Raw genomic sequence first — 18,161 nt, forward strand, 5'->3', positions numbered from 1 at the left:
AACAGCCATTTTAATGCCTTTTTGTCAAAGACATGCATCAGATAGTGAAGTCAGTTCTCCTTCTCCCTTCCAGTGTTCCAAAGAAAGTTCCGTCCATGCTTCTTAAATCATATTAAAGTTTTTTTTTTTTTAAAATGGATAATAAAAGAAACGGAAGCATTTAAATGCACTTAAAGCATCCAAACACATGTGAAAAAAAATTGGAGTGAAAAAAATGTCTCTTCAGATGTCTCTATTAAAGTCCTTGGAGAAGTCATACCATACATTCCTGACTCGGGATGTTGAAGCTGAACTTAAAGTGGGGAGTGGCCACAGTTTCTGTTTCCTCATTGGACTCTGTGTGGTGGACACTATTGTTGGAGGGAATCCATTGAAACACCCATGAATGGCTGAATGTGACTTTGAGACTACAACATTCTTAGCAGATCTATAATTTGTTCACCGTTAAACAAGGAGGATTTTTTCCCTTTTTTTTTAATATGAATTGCTGACATTTCCAAATAAAATCCAGGCTTAAATCTAAACATCAATCACTTCCAGTGAAAGATATTTTCTAAAATTTGTGGTAAGAAGATTTATTCTTGTTCAATCATTATAGTTGGATTTGCACTGGTACATTGAGTAGGCAGGCTAGTAATGAAGAGTAATAAAGCTTCTGAGGTTCACATTTGAAGTTATCTAGGATTAGGTTTAATATCGATTAAAAGTAACAAATGACAATCAGCTCTCAGAAAGGTCTCTCTGCTGCAAAGTTCATGAAAACGCCATGGACAGGATTTTAAGTTGTGGTCTCTGATGAGACCCTGCCATCCTGAAATTTACTGTTATGTTTCAAAAGACTCAGAAGGAACTTTACAGGATTTATTTTGTGAATTCAGTTGCAGTCTCTCAAGACTGTTCAATAAATTGGATTGTTCGTGAACGGGCAGATCATGGACAATCTGTAAATAATCAGTTTAACAGCATGATTAGCTCAATTTAATCTGTATGTTTTACGTCTAAACTACAGGAGAGATTGGTTTACCCCATTGTCATTGTTAGGAAAAAAATCAAGAAGAAAAAGCTTTGAGTGCAGTATGCAGGAAAATAATTTTCTGGAAATGCAAAGCCAAAGACCAGAGCTTGTGGTACCTCATTATTGGCACCATCAAAACTAATTTCTTCAATCCCCACTGTATTTTATGACATTCAGAACCCTAACTCCATCTGTTTCTGGGCAATCCTCATAATTAACAGTTAAAAATGTAATGTTACACATATTCTGCATTATCGCAACCACCCACTTCACTGCATTTGAAATTGAAGATCTCTATTAATTCTCACCTTTCCTCCCTTCTGGCCTCTCTCCATATTCAATTAAAACTTTTTGTCTGTTGGTCTCCACTCTTCCCCTGCCCTTTCTTTTAATTCAGACACCTGCCTGCTTTTTTACTCATACCTCTGGCCCTAAACCCCGGTTATTTACCTTTACGTCCCATGGATGTCGCAAGACTTGGTGAGTTTCTCCAGAATTTCTATGTTTTTACGACAATCACAGCATCTGCAGACTTTCATGTTTCACTCCTCATCTCTCCCCCTGCCTGGTGACAGCTTCATTTATGTAATTATTGCCTCCAGACTCAACCACATACATTCCAAGTCTCACTGAGCTCTCTAATTCATAGTGTGATCTTAAACTGCTGTTTTTCTTGAGCTATCTCTCCATGTTAATTATGCCTTATAATGAGTCAGGGTTAACTCGATATATCTTACATTGTTAGCAGGACAGGATGCACAGATGATTGACCAGTTTTTGCATGAGATGATTTTGACATTGCCACTGGCTTATTTGAATTATCAGGAACCAGAATCTGTGCATTCACTCTTAACATCAACAATTCATTTTGATGAAGGTGAACAACCCAGTTTTCTGCAGGTTTATGGTTCTGCTTCGCTGATGAGAAAGGTGAATTTATTAACACCTTTGCAGGCGTCCAGTGAAGGATATCTTGCAATCCAGATGAAAGGACTTTAAGTGCAAATGCGTCAAAAATGGTTTGATTTTTTTTAAAAATGAAATCAACGGGGTTAATCCAAATTAATTTCACAGCCTACATATTTCATCTGTCGAGCAGAATGGAACTAGAGAAATAAGTGAGGGCTTTGTAACAGTTTAAATAGAGAAAGAAATGTGCTTATGGCTAATGAGATCGATCCAACCATTGGAAGTGACTTACTCCCTAACATAGTTTATACATTCCTAATATTGACATAACATATCAAGTTTTATGGGTTTATCTTTCAATTTAATATGAATGGAGATTGTTGTAATTTCATCCTTTCATATATCTATTTTTAATCCTTAAAAGCTTCAGAAGCATGACCAGGAAACTTCAGAAGGCTCCCATCAGTGGAGGACAGAGGAGGAGATGGCATCAGAAGCTGCTGACCTGAGGAAGTACTTCATCTGAGAAATGACTACTCGGGTATGTTTCTTGTATTCTTTTCTACGTTATTGGACTTTAAAGGACATTTTTGTTAATGGGTGGCACAGTTTTGCAATGGTCAGGACAGCTAACTGACAACTGTATTCGTGACCTCGGGTGCTGTTAGAGTGGAGTTTGCATGTTCTCCTCGCCAGCTGTTCCAACTTTCTCCCACGTCTCTGAGATATGCTCGTGTTCGTTGGTTGCTGTAAGTTATCAGATGGCGCAGATAAGTGGCAAGAAGAGCCAAAGGGGTATTGATCGGTGTGTGAAAGAGAACAGTAAGCAAGGCTATATTAGGTGAGAGGGTATGGGACTGATGATATTGCTCTGCTGGGAAGTGGTATGGTCACATTGGCTGAATGGGCTCCTTCTGTATCATCGGAAGTCTACAAGATAGTAATGTGTTAAAAGGAGTGAAATATCAACGTGTGCAGACATTGTGATTGTAGTAAAAACACAATGCCAGAGAAACTCAGCAGGTTTGTCCTCTTATTGTATTCAAATATCAGCTTTTGTTGGTCTGTGTTTTTGATAAACTCAGCAGGTCACACAGTGTACTTTATATAGTTAAGATAAAGATACATAACCAGCGTTTCGGGCTTCTGCTCAAGGGACGAGCAAAATACAGGCAGGTGCGCAGCCACAAAGTTACAAGTGGATATGGGAGGTGAGGGCACGAGGGAGGTTACTGGGGGGAGCGGGGTGAGGAGGGGGGGAAGGAAGTTAGGCCAGAGTGGGGAAGGGTTGGTTGAGGGCTGGGGATAACAGAGGGTGGAGATGACAGGCAGGGGAGGTCAGAGGAGAGTTGTGGGGGTGGGGGCGGTGAGCGGGTGGGGAGAATGAAAGGCTCTGAAGGCCAAGGAATTTGGAAGAAAGGGGGAGCTCAAAGGCGTAGATGGGGGATGATCAGGGAGAGGTGTGAGGGGACGTGTTTCAGTACATCAATTCTTGACAAGGCATGACACTTTGGAAACCCCTGTTGAAAATATTTGTTCTGGTGGTCTAATGCTTGGTTTCTTTCAACCTCTATTCCTGTCATTGTATGCCTTTTTTTTTTAGTGTGCAAGGAACTCCAGGACTGTGAAGAATTCAGAATATTAGAGTAATTGAATCCAAACAAAACTGCTGTTAAATTATTGTTACTCCACATCAAACCTTTAAGAAATTCCTTTTTTTTTGCATGAATGTTATTTGCATTACATCTGAAGAGCAGAAAGGTTTTTAAATTGTAGTAATGTATGTGTATTCAATGAAAATGTTGCAGTTATTGGCATTGAACAAAATTTCTCAGCTGATCCTAATTTAGTTACTTGGACTCGAATCCAAGTTTTAATTCAATGGAAACTCTGTCATTTGTGACGATATTTGTGATGCATTAAAGATTGCAATAAATGTGAAGTGGTTTAAGTTTAATGGTCATGAGAAATTTACAAAATAAAAGATCTGATACTAATATTGCTATGTATTCCTCCCTTGGATAATCATTTTGACACACATGAGAAATTGGCAGAATTTTTTCATATTTAAAGTAGCCAAATGAAATAAATAAATATTATCACCCTTCTTTAAATTTGGCCCTCCTCAATACTCAAGGCAAATAATGACATTTTCAAATCATTAACAGAAATGTATTGATCTTTTTGTTTGTTTTTCTGATTAATTGTTTCTGTTGAAAACCCTACTAGTCAACACTGGGCCAAAATCACAGAGTAAATCTCCTGAATTCCTTACGTGAGGATTTTGTTTCTGCTCAATAGATGTGATTACTGTGTGGATTTACACTAGGGAAAAAGCCTTTTTACACAGCCGCTGAGAAGCGGACAATTTGTGCAAATTTTACGCTCTGGTGGCAGTGTAAAAATGTCGTGACAGAATTTATTTCCTAAATTCCTTTCCGACATTTTTCCTACGTGACCCCTACCCTTTTTTTTTCAATGGAGTGGCTGCACCGTCTATATTGACTACATATTCTCCGCACAAATGGGCTCCTAACCCCGACCGCCCAGCCGTCCGTCGCCCACCTGCCCCCATCGAACTCCAGACCCGGCAGCTGGGGTGCGGGGCTGCCAAACCCAGAGTTCACCTGAGTGCCGCACTGGCTTGCAGCGAGAAGCAGGTGGCAATGGCTGAATGCAGGAGCAATGGCCGTTTTCCTTACCCATAGTCCCCCACGCAGCTGGACCTGCTTTGTCAGAGCCACGGATATGCAGAGCAGGTCCAGCTGCATGAGGAATCATGATTAACGAAGACAGCCATTGCTCCTGTGTTGAGCCAGCCACCGCCTGCTTCTCTCCCACCAGGTGCTGAGGGCCCAGTCAGGTTTCTGCTGAAGGTAAGAAAAGGCACCCACGGGGGCAAGGGTGCGAATGGGGGAGCGATGGGGAATGGGGGAGACAGGGGATGACCTACTCTCACCTCAATCTACCCTCACCAGCCTCTAAAAACACTGCAACTCCAAAATCGCTGCAACTGCAGTGTAAATGCCCTGACTGTGTGAACGTCCACTCTGGAAGTAAGTATGCTAAAAAAAGTGTTTTTTAGTATTTCTCCTTTACTTCTGTGTAAAAATGATAAATGTTGATAGATCAAAGCAATTGAGTTGAGAGCTTTTGGCTAAGGGAAAATGAAGTGTAACCAGTGATTTGTGACATTTATTTTTAAAAATATTTGAACAATGTATTGTTTGTAACAGTTTCTTCGATAAACAGAATTTCTCAGACACTATATCCTGACAACTGGAGCAACAGGATCTTAACTTCCAGAAGTCTCCATCAGACCATTTACATTTTGTGCTGTTCCATTCTGATGACTGATCATCTTATATGTTTTTTGCATAGAATTTACGTTTTTTTTCTGTTCAAAATTTTTTTCCTACCTTCTGGAGTGGGTGTTCACACATGAACAACCAAAACTTGAAATCTCCACTTCCTTACACGAGTTTACACTGAACACCGCAAGTGCGATAAGTAAAGAGAGGGGACTTGCAAATACATGCTATTCATGAACACATTGTTGTGGTCTGCCTGCTGTTCAATTTAGATTGCTGGCAGTCTGCAATAATGTCTAGGGGGTTCAACAGATAAAATTTCAGAATGGGAATGAGTCACTTACTTCCGTTCCATACCGATCTTTTTACACAGACTGTGTTCCATGAATTTGGTATTCGTTTCCCGGAACGCAGCAGTTGTGTTAAAAAAAAACTCTGCTTAATGACTGTGTGTTGATGTTACATATGGTTGCTTGGAACTTCAGTACTTCCTGATCCTTAAGAGACCATTGTTTTCTGAGCTGCATGCCAATATTTTGTTTTGTGAACAAACTATCTAGTAAAAAATATTCAACCTGTGAATAATTCACCTCCAATAATTGGATGCAATCACCAATCACCTGTATACAATGAAAAAGCTGTTACCAGCTACCATTTTAAATGTTATCATTATAAATGCAGATCGTTATTCTAATCTTGTTACCATTATTGGTCCTCTCACATTTTAAAGGACAAAGTAGCAAATTTCTTAGCTGACAGATTAGTTATATTGTTGATCAACAGACCAGCAGATCTTTGACACAAAGTCCTGGTCCTTCAAAAACAGATGGTCCATTAGGATTGCCAAATTAATACAGAAGTTGCAAAAAGTGATGCAAATGTGCTGTTGAAAAGTTATTTACCTGAAACGTTTTCTCTCTACTCAACCTGCCTGGCTCTCTCTGAATTTCCAGCTTTTCAGGGTTTTTTTTTATAGCATCCATTGTATTTTGCTTTTATATAGGTTGATCTCTCATGTACAAATATCATCCAGCTTTTGTGTGGAAGTGAGTTAAACTTGGTTGGCATTCTGTGCTCACACGCTCTTTGGGACTTGATCCTTTACTTCTGCTGTGCCCTATAGAAACCCAGACTCTGTAGCACTGCAGATAAGGCAGACCTGAAAATCTATCATCTTTATTTGATAAGATGAAAGAACAACAAAGTGACAAGGAAAACTTGACCTTTTAGTCGGCCACATAACTCTCCATTATGTTTCTGTTGGCTTTGTGGATAACTGCAGTCATCAGACCTAACAGAAAACTCTTGAACGTTTGCTGAATCAAACTGTAAAATAGCTTAAGAAACATTAACCAGCATTTGTTAAAAATATGGCGCAGTGTTTTGGTGATTGAGCAATATTTTTCAGGTACACCCAAAAATACCTTCAAATAAATAGTTTACGAAGCCTTTCCAAATAAGAACATAGGAAATAAGAGCAGGAGGAGGCCGTCTGGGCCGTCAAGCCTGTTCTGCCATTCAATAAGAGCATGGCTGATCTGATGACAAGCTCATCTCCAGCTACCTACTGTAATGTAAAACATCATGAGATGGGAATGTGTAAGGAGTTACCCTGTGCAGGGCTGTAACAAGATGTGAATGCATCCTTGTACTTACAAGATAAGAGAGACATTGATGGATTGAGAGGCAGGAAGCTAGCAGGGAAAGGATAGCAACAGTTTTAGTCATTGGACAAGTAATGATATGATGATGTTCTAAGCACGTTTCCAAGGGTATAAAAAAATCACCATTTTGCTGATAACGGCAGAATGCATTCTCCAACTAACATTGTTAGTTGCAAGTGTTACAATCCGGTAATAAAGAACAAAGAACCCTGATTTCGACTCAGTCTGGTGTTTGTCTCACTCATTCATGAACAAAGCAGACCTAACACTACTTATATCGCTTAATCACCCTATAAAAATCTATCCAACCTTGTCTTACATATATATACTGAGGTAGCCTACACTGCTTCAGTAGGCAGCAAATACTGCAGCTTCGCCACCCTCTGGGAAAAGGCAGTTAATAGTCCAGATGTGGATTTGGCCATACCAGGTAAGCATACAAAACTTTCATCCTTGGAAGACACCAAGTTTCTGTAACAGTCTCTTTATTTGTACAAAGGCCTAGAAATTACTGTATGCCATTTTGAGCATGTATAGTAGTCATTACACAGTGTCTGAGGGAAGCTTGCGCTGTAACCTTGTGTAGTACCCAAAGCCCAGGCCAATTCTGCTCAGGTCTTAGCGATCTGAGGAGTTAGTTGGATTAACAGTTAATAGATCTGCTTTAAAAGTTGGGTATGGGAGAAAACAAAGAATGAAGGAGGTCGGTGGTTCAACAGTTGGTAAGACAATTAACTCGGGCTTCCATTAGGGTATTTATGAGTTGAGTGATTGAGGTCATGAATTCTGGAGGGATCAGGTTATTGGAGGTGTGGGGATTGAGTAACAAGGAGGCTCATGGATTCAAGACCTTGGAGGATGAGAATACTGGAAGGCTTTGCAAACAAGGTCATGGAGCCTTGGGGGTTCAGGGCCTTGTGTGTTTGAGGCATCAGAAGGTTAGATGATAACATGGATGGGATTGGATGTTTGAACAGTGGATCAGAGGTTCATTTTGGCACTGGATGAAAGGACATAACAGGCTTTCTTCAAGTTTCCTTGTCTACATTTTTGCAATATTTCTATTTAATTGGGCTTTAGATTGACATTCTTATATCAAACTGTTTGTGCAATACCTCAGCAGACAGGACTGAGTGATTTTTTTTTTCCCCCAGTACTACAGTGCATTTTTCATATAAAAATAACCAAGTAATACTCAACTTGAATCTGCTGATTGTTGATTTCAGGAAGGGAAAGCCAGAGGTGAATGATCCAGTGATCAAGGGGGGAATCTGAGGTGGAAAGGGTGAGCAAATTTAAGTTTTTGGGAGTCACTATCTTGGATGATCTTTCCTGGACCCAACACACCAATGTCATCGCGAAGAAAGCACATCAGCACCCCACCTTCCTCTGGTGTTTGTGGAGGTTTGGTATGACATTAGAAACCCTGGCAAGTTTCTAAAGATGTGTGGTGGAAAGTGTGCTGACTGGCTGCATCATGGTCTGGTATGGGGCACTGTCGTGGGTTCACAGAGAGATGAGTGTGGACACAAGTAACTTTAATTAAGACACAGGAGACAAATGGGAGACTGTCAAACGATACTTGATTACTTATTACTTAAACAGCATCATAGACATTCACATGGGACCTAGGAGGGACTCCAATACCAGTGGGCACCTATACTCTACACGCTCACACATGTGTACACAGTCTACAGACAGAGACATGCACACACACACACATTCTTTCTCTCTCACCCAGATACACACACACATGCATTCTCTCTCTCTCTCTCGCGCGCGCTCACACTCACACACACACACACACACACACACACACACACACACACACACACACACACACACACACACACACACACACACACACACACACACACACACACACACACACACACACTCCTGATTCAGCTCTCTGCAAGTATTGATCTATCGCAGAACTATGGCTCAGCTTCGGTGTAGGACACATCTTATCCGCAACAATTACAGCGATGTCAACAGCAGCAAACTGGCATGGAGTGATGTCCAGGGCTTGGATCACAAGGCAGAGAGAAATAAATGTGCTATGTGAATAAAAGCTCTCACAACTGGAGGGAGGACAAGCAATCTTATTAGCTTATAACTATGGGTAGGGTTTCACAGTAGTCTTCAGAAGGGTTCTGGGTTTAGGTGGGAAACCAGGGTTATATGTGAGCAGATGGGGGTGGAGCTGGGAGGTAGGGCCAGCCATCAGCACAACACCCTACCAGTGAATCCCAGATCATTGCACTATGCATTAATGTTTTATACAGCTCTGAACTGGATGCCTGGCCAATAATGACCCAAGGTTATTTAAACAAGCTAATGGCAAGCTGTGCACTAATGGGTAGCCAGATTCCAACCTTGATTGACAGGTGATGTGACTTCTGAATAAGTTTCAGATAGGAAAGATATGTAACCACCCGCAACCAATAATATTCTAGACAGGCAGAGAGGTCACGTTTTTCTCCACAATCCACATATAACAGGCACCAATACCCTTGAGTGGAAACACTGCAAAAGGTATTGATGGAACCCAGAATATCACAAGCAAAACCCTCCCCACTGTTGAGAGAACTACAGCAAAATCTGCCGTTGGAGAGCAGCAGCAACCATCAAGGATACACACCACCCAGCACATGCTCTGTTCTTGCTGCTACCGTGAGGAAAGAGGTGTAGGTGCCACAAAACTCACACCACCAGGTTCACGAACAGCTGCTACCCCTCCACCATCAGACCCCTCAACAACAATCTCAATCAGGGACTCATTTAAGGACTCTTACTTGTGCAATTTATGGATTTTTATCCCTTTGTATTGCACAGTCAGTTTGTTTACATTTGTTATCTGTTTACATTGCTCTCTTTGTTTACATGTAAGCATATCTTGAATGTTTTTTTTTTATCTGCCTATAAGTGGTAATTCTGCCTCACCCACAGGAAAATATCTCAGGGTTGTATGTGATATCATGTATGTACTCCGACAATAAATCTGAACTTTGAAATTTAAAAATCTGAACTTTACCTGGCCTGCGGACAGGAGGAAAATCTGACAGCAAGAAGTCACAAGTGGAAACCCATGGGTAAGTTGGTAGGAGGAAGTGTCCAGAAACTTAACATGTTTTGTGTTTAAATGAAACAAGAATGCAGTCACTTTGTTACATTGTTAAAATGAAAGCATTTGATTGGAAGCCTTTGTCCATATTTATATTGCTGTTGGACATTTTTTAACTATTGAGCCATTTAATGGTTTTTTTTAAACTTAAAAAAAATAGATAACAGATAGTCTCAGCCCATAGGTAATTTAGAATTGCTTTTTGCAGCATGTTCAGGGAATATATGAATGGAACCTTCCCATCTCACTGTTATTAAAAAAAAATACAAATATTAGAAATCATTTTTACTGAGTGCTTTCATGAGGGGAAAAATATGAGTCTATGTTGAATACAAATATTCCAATCTTTATTAAAATAATACAGTCCACCCAGAAGTATGAAATGCTTTTGTGCAGAAACGTGAGACATAGGAAGGATTGGAAGCATTGCAATTATTTTAAAATGTTGTTTAACTTTATTTTTATATATATATTTCAAGTATATCTTCAGGCCTTGTGCATTTAAAGTCAGCACCCATCTACTTAATGAGATGAGAAGAATGTTGAACATCATTTGCAAATATGGTTCAAGGAACCTTTGACAGGTGTGGAAAAAGTAAGGTTGATGGAGTGTAAAGTTACATTAATGCACTTGAAAAGAAAGATGGAATCTGTTAAGTACACCTATAATGTACCACAGTGCATCTCTGCCAAAAGTGTTCCATCAATACAGAATGAGAGAATGGGATGACCACAAGATTAAATGTTTATTCTGAACAAGCTGATTTTCACACACTAATAAGCACTCCAGTTGTTTTCTTGGAGAGACAAAAGCAAAGATAATTTACTCTCCTTGGCATAATTTAGAAAACAGACTGGCTATTCTTGAACAAAGAAAGTTAAATCTACAGGCCTTTGGAATTTTCAGATTCAACACCAGTTAACATTTCCTTAAGCACAACTATGCTTAAAAAAAAAATCACAGTAGGGAATTTGTCACATCTAGTCCTTTAATTTTTAAATTTAGACATACAGCATGGCAACAGGCCATTTTGCCCCATGAGTCTGTGGTGCCCAATTAACCTATACCCCCAGTAGGTTTTGAATGGGAGGACCCGGGGGAAACCCACACTGACACAGGGAGAACATACAAACTCCTTACAGACAGTGTGGAATTCGAACCCTGGTCCCGATCGCTGGCGCTGTAAAGGTGTGCCACTAACTGCTACACCAACTGTAGCGCACACAGGCTTAACTTTGAATATTCTGGACATAAGAAATATAAGCAGGAGTAAAGTATTCATTCCTGTTCTAAGTTCCAATAAAAACAAGATCAAATAATTGCTGGAGGAACTCATCACCAGGTCAGACGGCATACATGGGTAGAAGTGGGCACTAAATGTTTTGTTTACCTCCTATCCCTTGATTTCCTTAAAATCCAGAGATTGATCTTGAACGTACCGAAGTAACTGAGTCTCCCTAATATTCTGCGGTGGAGAATTCTGCAAGATTCACTAACCACTGTGTTATGAACGTCCTTCATGGATACCAACTCCTCATTTTAAGAAAGCATGATCCCCAATCCTAGATACCCCAGTCTGGGGATATATTATACCTGTTTCTCATTTGTCAAACATCATAAAAACATATTTGGTGAACACAGGCCCTAATCCTTAATCACAGGACAATTCCCCTATTTCACAACTCAAACTGAGGCAACTTTGCCACACCCCTGTATTAGTTTAATAGTCCTTAGGCAGAGATCACCGGATCTGTATGGAGTATTCCTGGTTTGGACCTAATCTACTGCGGTACATTTTTACTTGAATTTCCTTGCGTAAAGACCAACATGCTACTTTCCTTCCTATTGTTTCTTGTACCTGCATGTTATCTTACAATGACTCAGGAATATACATATCCTCTTCATCAAGACTTTTTAATATCCTACTATTCAAAAAAAAATTGATTGTCAAATCAAATCTTATCCCTTTCTTGTTTGTTTTATAAAATTTAAATGCTGATTTTTTTTTGCTCAATTATTTCCAAATTACATTAAAAATAAGTCAATAACTCAGTTAACATAAATAAAAGAAAAGTTGTTGGAAGATACAAGAGAACCATGAGAATCAATTTTCTAGTGAGGTTTGAAGCATTAAAAAGTCAACTCTTCTTTAAAGGTAAGTCCATAATGAGGAAATCAAATGTTCATTTCAACTTTTTTATGTAGCCAGTTAAAATAGTATTTGGCAGCTTGTTTGATGCTTTGCGTCAAAATAATTCAAATCCGCGAAAGACTCCAACAGAGCAATTACATTGAGTAATTTATTATAAATACTTGAAATATCATTTAGAATATTTTGTATTTGGTATTTACATAAAAGGTGAACAGAACTACTCGTTCACACATTGCTGAAAATGAACATGATTTTTCCGCACAAAGACCTCTTGCTGCAAGCTTCTCCAACTGTAGCTTTTTTTAATTGTTTTTTTTTCCCTAAAGTCTCTTGTGGTTGATAACCGGAGCTTCTCTCAAAAAAAACTGTACAGCCCCAGTCATTCTATGTCTTTGTTAAGTTTGTTCCATATCTTGTCTGTCACCTTGCTGGTTTTTTATTTTTTTTTTTATTTTTCACACTATGAACCATATTGACCAAAATACACACAAACATTTCCCTCTTGAATATACACAGTGTCATTTTCTCCCCTTTTTCCCCCCTCCCTTCTCTCCCTCCTTCCCACCCCCCTCCCCACCCACTAAACGTTCAACATATACAATACAATAAACCCATTAAACAATGTCATCACACAATTAAAATAAACAAGAAAATTGTGTCATCTACTTTGAGGGAAACAATTTGTCAAGAACAAATTGTTTCGCTCTACCACAATAGGAAATGCATAACAGATATCCCTGGCTTTGAGATACTTCTGGATATTCTGAAAATGTGGAAGATCCTTTTATAAATTTAAATTGTTTTACTTTAGATGTTACTAAATCTTTAGATGCTCTCCATCAACTGCAGTTCAGCATTTAACACCATCGTCCCCTCAAAGTAAACTCCAAGACCTGGGACTCAACACCCCACTGTGTAATTGAATCATGGATTTCCTCACCTCCAGACCACAATCAGTGAGGATTGGTAAAAAAAAACATCTCCCCCACAATCTCCATCAGTACTGGAGCACCACAGGGTTGCATCCTTAGCCCCCTGCTCTACTCACTTTACCCCTATGACTGTGGGGCTCAGTACGACAATAACACCATCTACAGATTTGCCAACATTGCCATGGTACTGGGCTGTATGAAGAAAGATGATGAGTCTGCATATAGGTGGGAGATTGAAAACTTGGCTGAATGGTGCATTAGCATCAACCTTGTACTCAATGTCACCAAAACTAAGGAACTGATTGTTGACTTCAGGAAGGGAAACCCAGAGGTATGCAATGATCATTGGGATATCAGAGGTGGAGAGGATGACCATCTTGGAGGATCTTTCCTTTCCTGGACCCAGCACACTAATGGCATTATGAAGAAAGCATATCGGCACCTCTACTTCCTCAGGAGTTTGTGGAGATTTGGTCTGACACCAGAAATGCTGGCAAATTTCTCCAGATGTGTGATGGATAATGTGCTGACCAGCTGCATCACAGTCTGGTATGGGGACACCAATACCCCTGAGCGAAAAGCCCTCCAAAAGATAATGGACACAGCTCAGTAATCACAGGCAAAACCCTCCCCAACTATCGAGGACATCTACAGGGAACACAGCAATCAGAGGTCAGCAGCAATCATCAAAGATCCACAACACCCAACACACACTCTGTTCTCACTGCTGCCATCAAGAAAGATATATAGGTCCCACAAGACTCGCACCACCAAGTTTAGGATCAGCTGCTACCCCTCCACCATCAGACTCCTCAATGACAAACTCAATCAGAGACTCATTTAAGCAGTCTTACTTGTGCACTCATTTGATCTTTTGCTTCTCTCTGTATTGCACAGTCATTTTGTTTACATTCCTTATCTGCTTTCAGTTCTTTATATGTATACATTGTGTACAGTTTTTTGCACTACCAATAAGTGGTAATTCTGCCTCACCCACAAGAAAAATCTCCGTGTTGAATGTGATATCATATGTACTCTGACAATAAATCTAAAATCTAAAGGCCATGTATGGTTAAATATAGCTCTGGAATACATCTAGATCCCTACATTTCCTGGTTTATATGCAAATATTTATCAAATCTATTCAGAACTTCTAAAGTAAAAACATGTATATACTTTTAAAATTTAGTTCTCTTGTGATTTGAGAGTAAAGGATATAAATTTGTGGTATAGTACTGAGAATTGTGATGTAGTCCTTTAAACGATTAACAGGGTGTAATTCTGCTTTGCATCTGTTCAGTTGTAGCCATATGGACATTTCATTTTTCAAATGTGAAACAAGTTGACTGATAGAAGGACCGTGATCTTTTTAAATCACTTTCAAGTTTTCAGTGCAAACATGCGTGACAGAAACTAGACTTCCTCTTACAGGCCAACGTTTGTTTTGGCTTTGCAGAGAGGTTTTGAAATGATGGGAACAGCATGAAACAAGAGAGACACAAGGTCAAGGAAACCACATCCAATTAGTAATTGTTTCTCTGTACTGACAATAAGCAAGATCCTGACCCTCAGTTATGGGATTTGAAAAGTCATGAGACTTTTCTATATATAATTTTTCAACTGAAAATATGTTTACAGTACTCACTGGTTGAAAAACTAAACCCATTTGTAATATACACACTGAGAATCATTTCCTGCCCACTCTCAGATGTAAAAGGACTGATGTTTGAGATTAGCTGTAATATTGAAGGAGGGGCCACTGTTTATTTTTATACCAGTCTGGTGAGGGAGAATTTATTTTAAACTCAGTTTGGCTGTTTTGCATTCCAAATACCAGTTCAATACTGCTTTAGAACACTAAAAGCCATCAAAAATGAAATAAACTTCACTTGTGCCATTCACAAAAGTAGAATGATCCCAAGCTATTTTACAGCATTTTTACAGTACCATTGGAGAGCTGGCACAGTTGTAATTTTGACACCACTTGGCCTAAGAAACTGATACTTGCACATTTTTGGTTTGAATTGATTATTGTTACATTTGTGGTCAGAATGCTAGATAGGTCATTTTTTAATGCTTTTATTTCCTATACCTTGTTCACTTGAAGTAAGTTTACCTTCAATTCAATGACTTGTTAAGCCACAGAGTGTATTATTGGTTTAATTCAGCATTAGTTTGTAGTCATGGCAGGTTTTGAGATTGTGAATTTGAATCTTGCTTGTTCATGATATTACAATGCTTGATAAACTTGACTCAGTCCCTCTCAATCTCTATTCATTCATTATCAATTTCAGATGGTACCAGAGTCTTAAATTGTTAAATTTAAAGTGAAATTTGCGCATGCTCACAAAGGATCAGGTGCTGATATCATTTATTTGGCACAGTTCAGCCCTGAAATATAAATGTGTGAATTTCAATTCATCCACTCCAACTAGCACAAATTTAAAAGTAGAGAGATTCTTCTGTAACTGCAGAGGCTGCAGGTGAGCGTGCAGCTTACCTGAGGAAGGACATGCTGGTATCGCAGAGGAGGTTCATCAGCTTGGTTCTGGAAAGGAGGGGATTCGCCTATGAGGAGAATCTTTCCTTATGGGCTAATCTGTCGAGCAGCCTGGGACTGCACTCCATGGAGTTTAGAAGGATCAAGAGAAGATCTTATAGAATCATCAAATTGTGAAGAAAAGATAGCAGAAGGGAGATTGTTTTCACTGGCAGATGATACTGGAAGTAGAGGACATAAATTTACTCTCTGAATCTTGAAGTTAAGATAGAGATGAAGAGGAACTGCTTCTCCCAGAGAGCAATCTATGGAATTCTCTGTCCAATGAAGCATCAGAGGCTGTCTCATTAAATGTATTCAAGACAGATAAATTTTCAAATACAGGAACTCCCCGACTTTTGACCATCCGCACAATTTACTGAATTTAAATTTTTTAAAAAATATATGTTTAAAAATATAACATTTATGCAGTTTATGCTGTATTTGGCAAATTATAAGAGAGATACAGGGCATGTAAGAGCCAAAATATGTGTACTTACCCTATTAGTCGGCATCGCGGGCTCCCAGAGCTGGGTGCAGCCATCTTGTTTTTTGAATATTTTATTTATAATTTTCCAGATTTGAACTCAACAGTTTACTACTTTGTGCTCAGCAGTATTTACAAATCTGTGTCAATAACAACATCCTTATCCAAACCATGCAAATTTTCTATCAAGTCCAAACCTTACACCCTTTCCCCTCTCTGCCTCCCCGCCCCACCCCCTCAACATCGAACACAACACATAAATAACCAAAAATGAACATTTAAGACTTTAAGACATTCACAACATGGGAATAAATCATATCAAGGAGTTATGGGTCTGGTGCAGCCCAGTGGTAAGAGATCTGGTCGATTTTACTTTTTTTTTCTTGACTTTTCCTGACTGGACTGGGGTAGACCCACCCCCCCACCCACCCCAGCCCCCCCCCCCCAGAATTGGGGAGGGAATGGGGTGAAACAGGCCTAGAGGCAAAGATCTCCCTTTCACAAGCATGCCCCTATATGGTTCAGGTACAGCTGCCACATTTTTTAGAAGGTGCCGTGCCTTTCCCTCAAGTTTATAGGTAATTTTCTCCAGGGGAACACAGGCTTTCTTCTCCCTGCTCCATTGCAAAATACTCAGGCAAGAGTCAGACTTCCAGATAACCGCTATGTACTTCCTGGCCACCGCCAATGTGATAATTACAAATTGAATTTGAATTTGGACAGCTTCATTGTAAGTCTTATGTCCATTATGTTACCCAACAGGAACAACTCAGGATTCTGCAGGAATTCCTTACCTATAATTTTCCCTTGGACTTTGCCTAGCTCTGCCCAGAAGGGCCTCACCTTGGTACATGTCCAGGTCATGTGCACAAAGATTCTTCTCTCAATGCTGCATCAAAAACACTGATCCAACAGTTCTGGCTTAGACCTGTTAATCTTTTGCGACGTCAGGTACAGCTGTTGCAAAAAATTATATTGCACCAGCCTGTACCTTGCATTGATTATCCAAGTCATGCTGGTTCAACACAGATCGGACCAGCACTGCTCATCAATCGTTATTTCTAGGTCTGACTCCCACCTCTGCCTCGATTTTTGAAGGCTTCATTTGGGTCCTTCCACTTGGATCAGGGAATACATTGTCAAAATAAATTTCTGTGTGATCCCCCTTTGAATCCTTTAGGACCATAGTTGGATATATTTTGTCCTGTAGAAAAGATCTTATTTGAAGGTAGCAATGGAATGTCTTGTTTGACAAATCATATTTCTGCCTAAGCTGTTCAAATGACATTAATTATCCCTGCTTGTAACAATCCTCTATGCACCTGATGCCGTTCCTATGCCAGGCAACTAGGATCTTGTTACCTACTGTCAAAGGAATGAACCGGTTTGGAGTCGAGCGTTTTTGGGGACAGCTCCAGTTTTATTCCTAAATATCCATTAATGTCACTCCAAATACAATTAATTTGCTTTAATATGGGGCTGTCTGTCTTTCTAGATAGCAATTTGGCATCCCATTTGTAAATAAACTCCTCTGCTACCTTCTCGCCCAAGTGCAGGGCAATTTGTACATAGGATGGTACTTCTCCCCCCACAAAGAGTGAGGATATGTACATCGACTGGCCTACCCAATAGTATTTTTTATAATCCGACATCCACAAACTGGCCAGACTATTATCCCAGGTCAATTTCTCTTTTGAGACCCTGGCTACCTTCCTGTTCCATAAGAATGTTCTTAACCATGAGAGCAGGATTTGAAAAAAAAAATCCTGGGCAACGCCACAGGCAAGGTCTGAAAAAAAAACTGTAGTCTTGGTAACATATTCATTTTCACACAGTTGACCCTGCCCACCAGTGTTATGGGCAAGGACATCCATCTGTTTAGGTCCTCCTTGAGTTTTCTCAGCAAGGGAGTATAATTTAATTTTTACGTTATTGAGATCATTATCTATTTTGACTCCTTGGTATTTGATCCTGTTTTACAGCCACTTTTTTTACTTTGGCTATAATCCCCTCCCATAAGTGGC

Source organism: Narcine bancroftii, chromosome 5 (assembly GCF_036971445.1).
Source record: "Narcine bancroftii isolate sNarBan1 chromosome 5, sNarBan1.hap1, whole genome shotgun sequence".
NCBI classification, from domain to species: Eukaryota; Metazoa; Chordata; class Chondrichthyes; order Torpediniformes; family Narcinidae; genus Narcine; species Narcine bancroftii.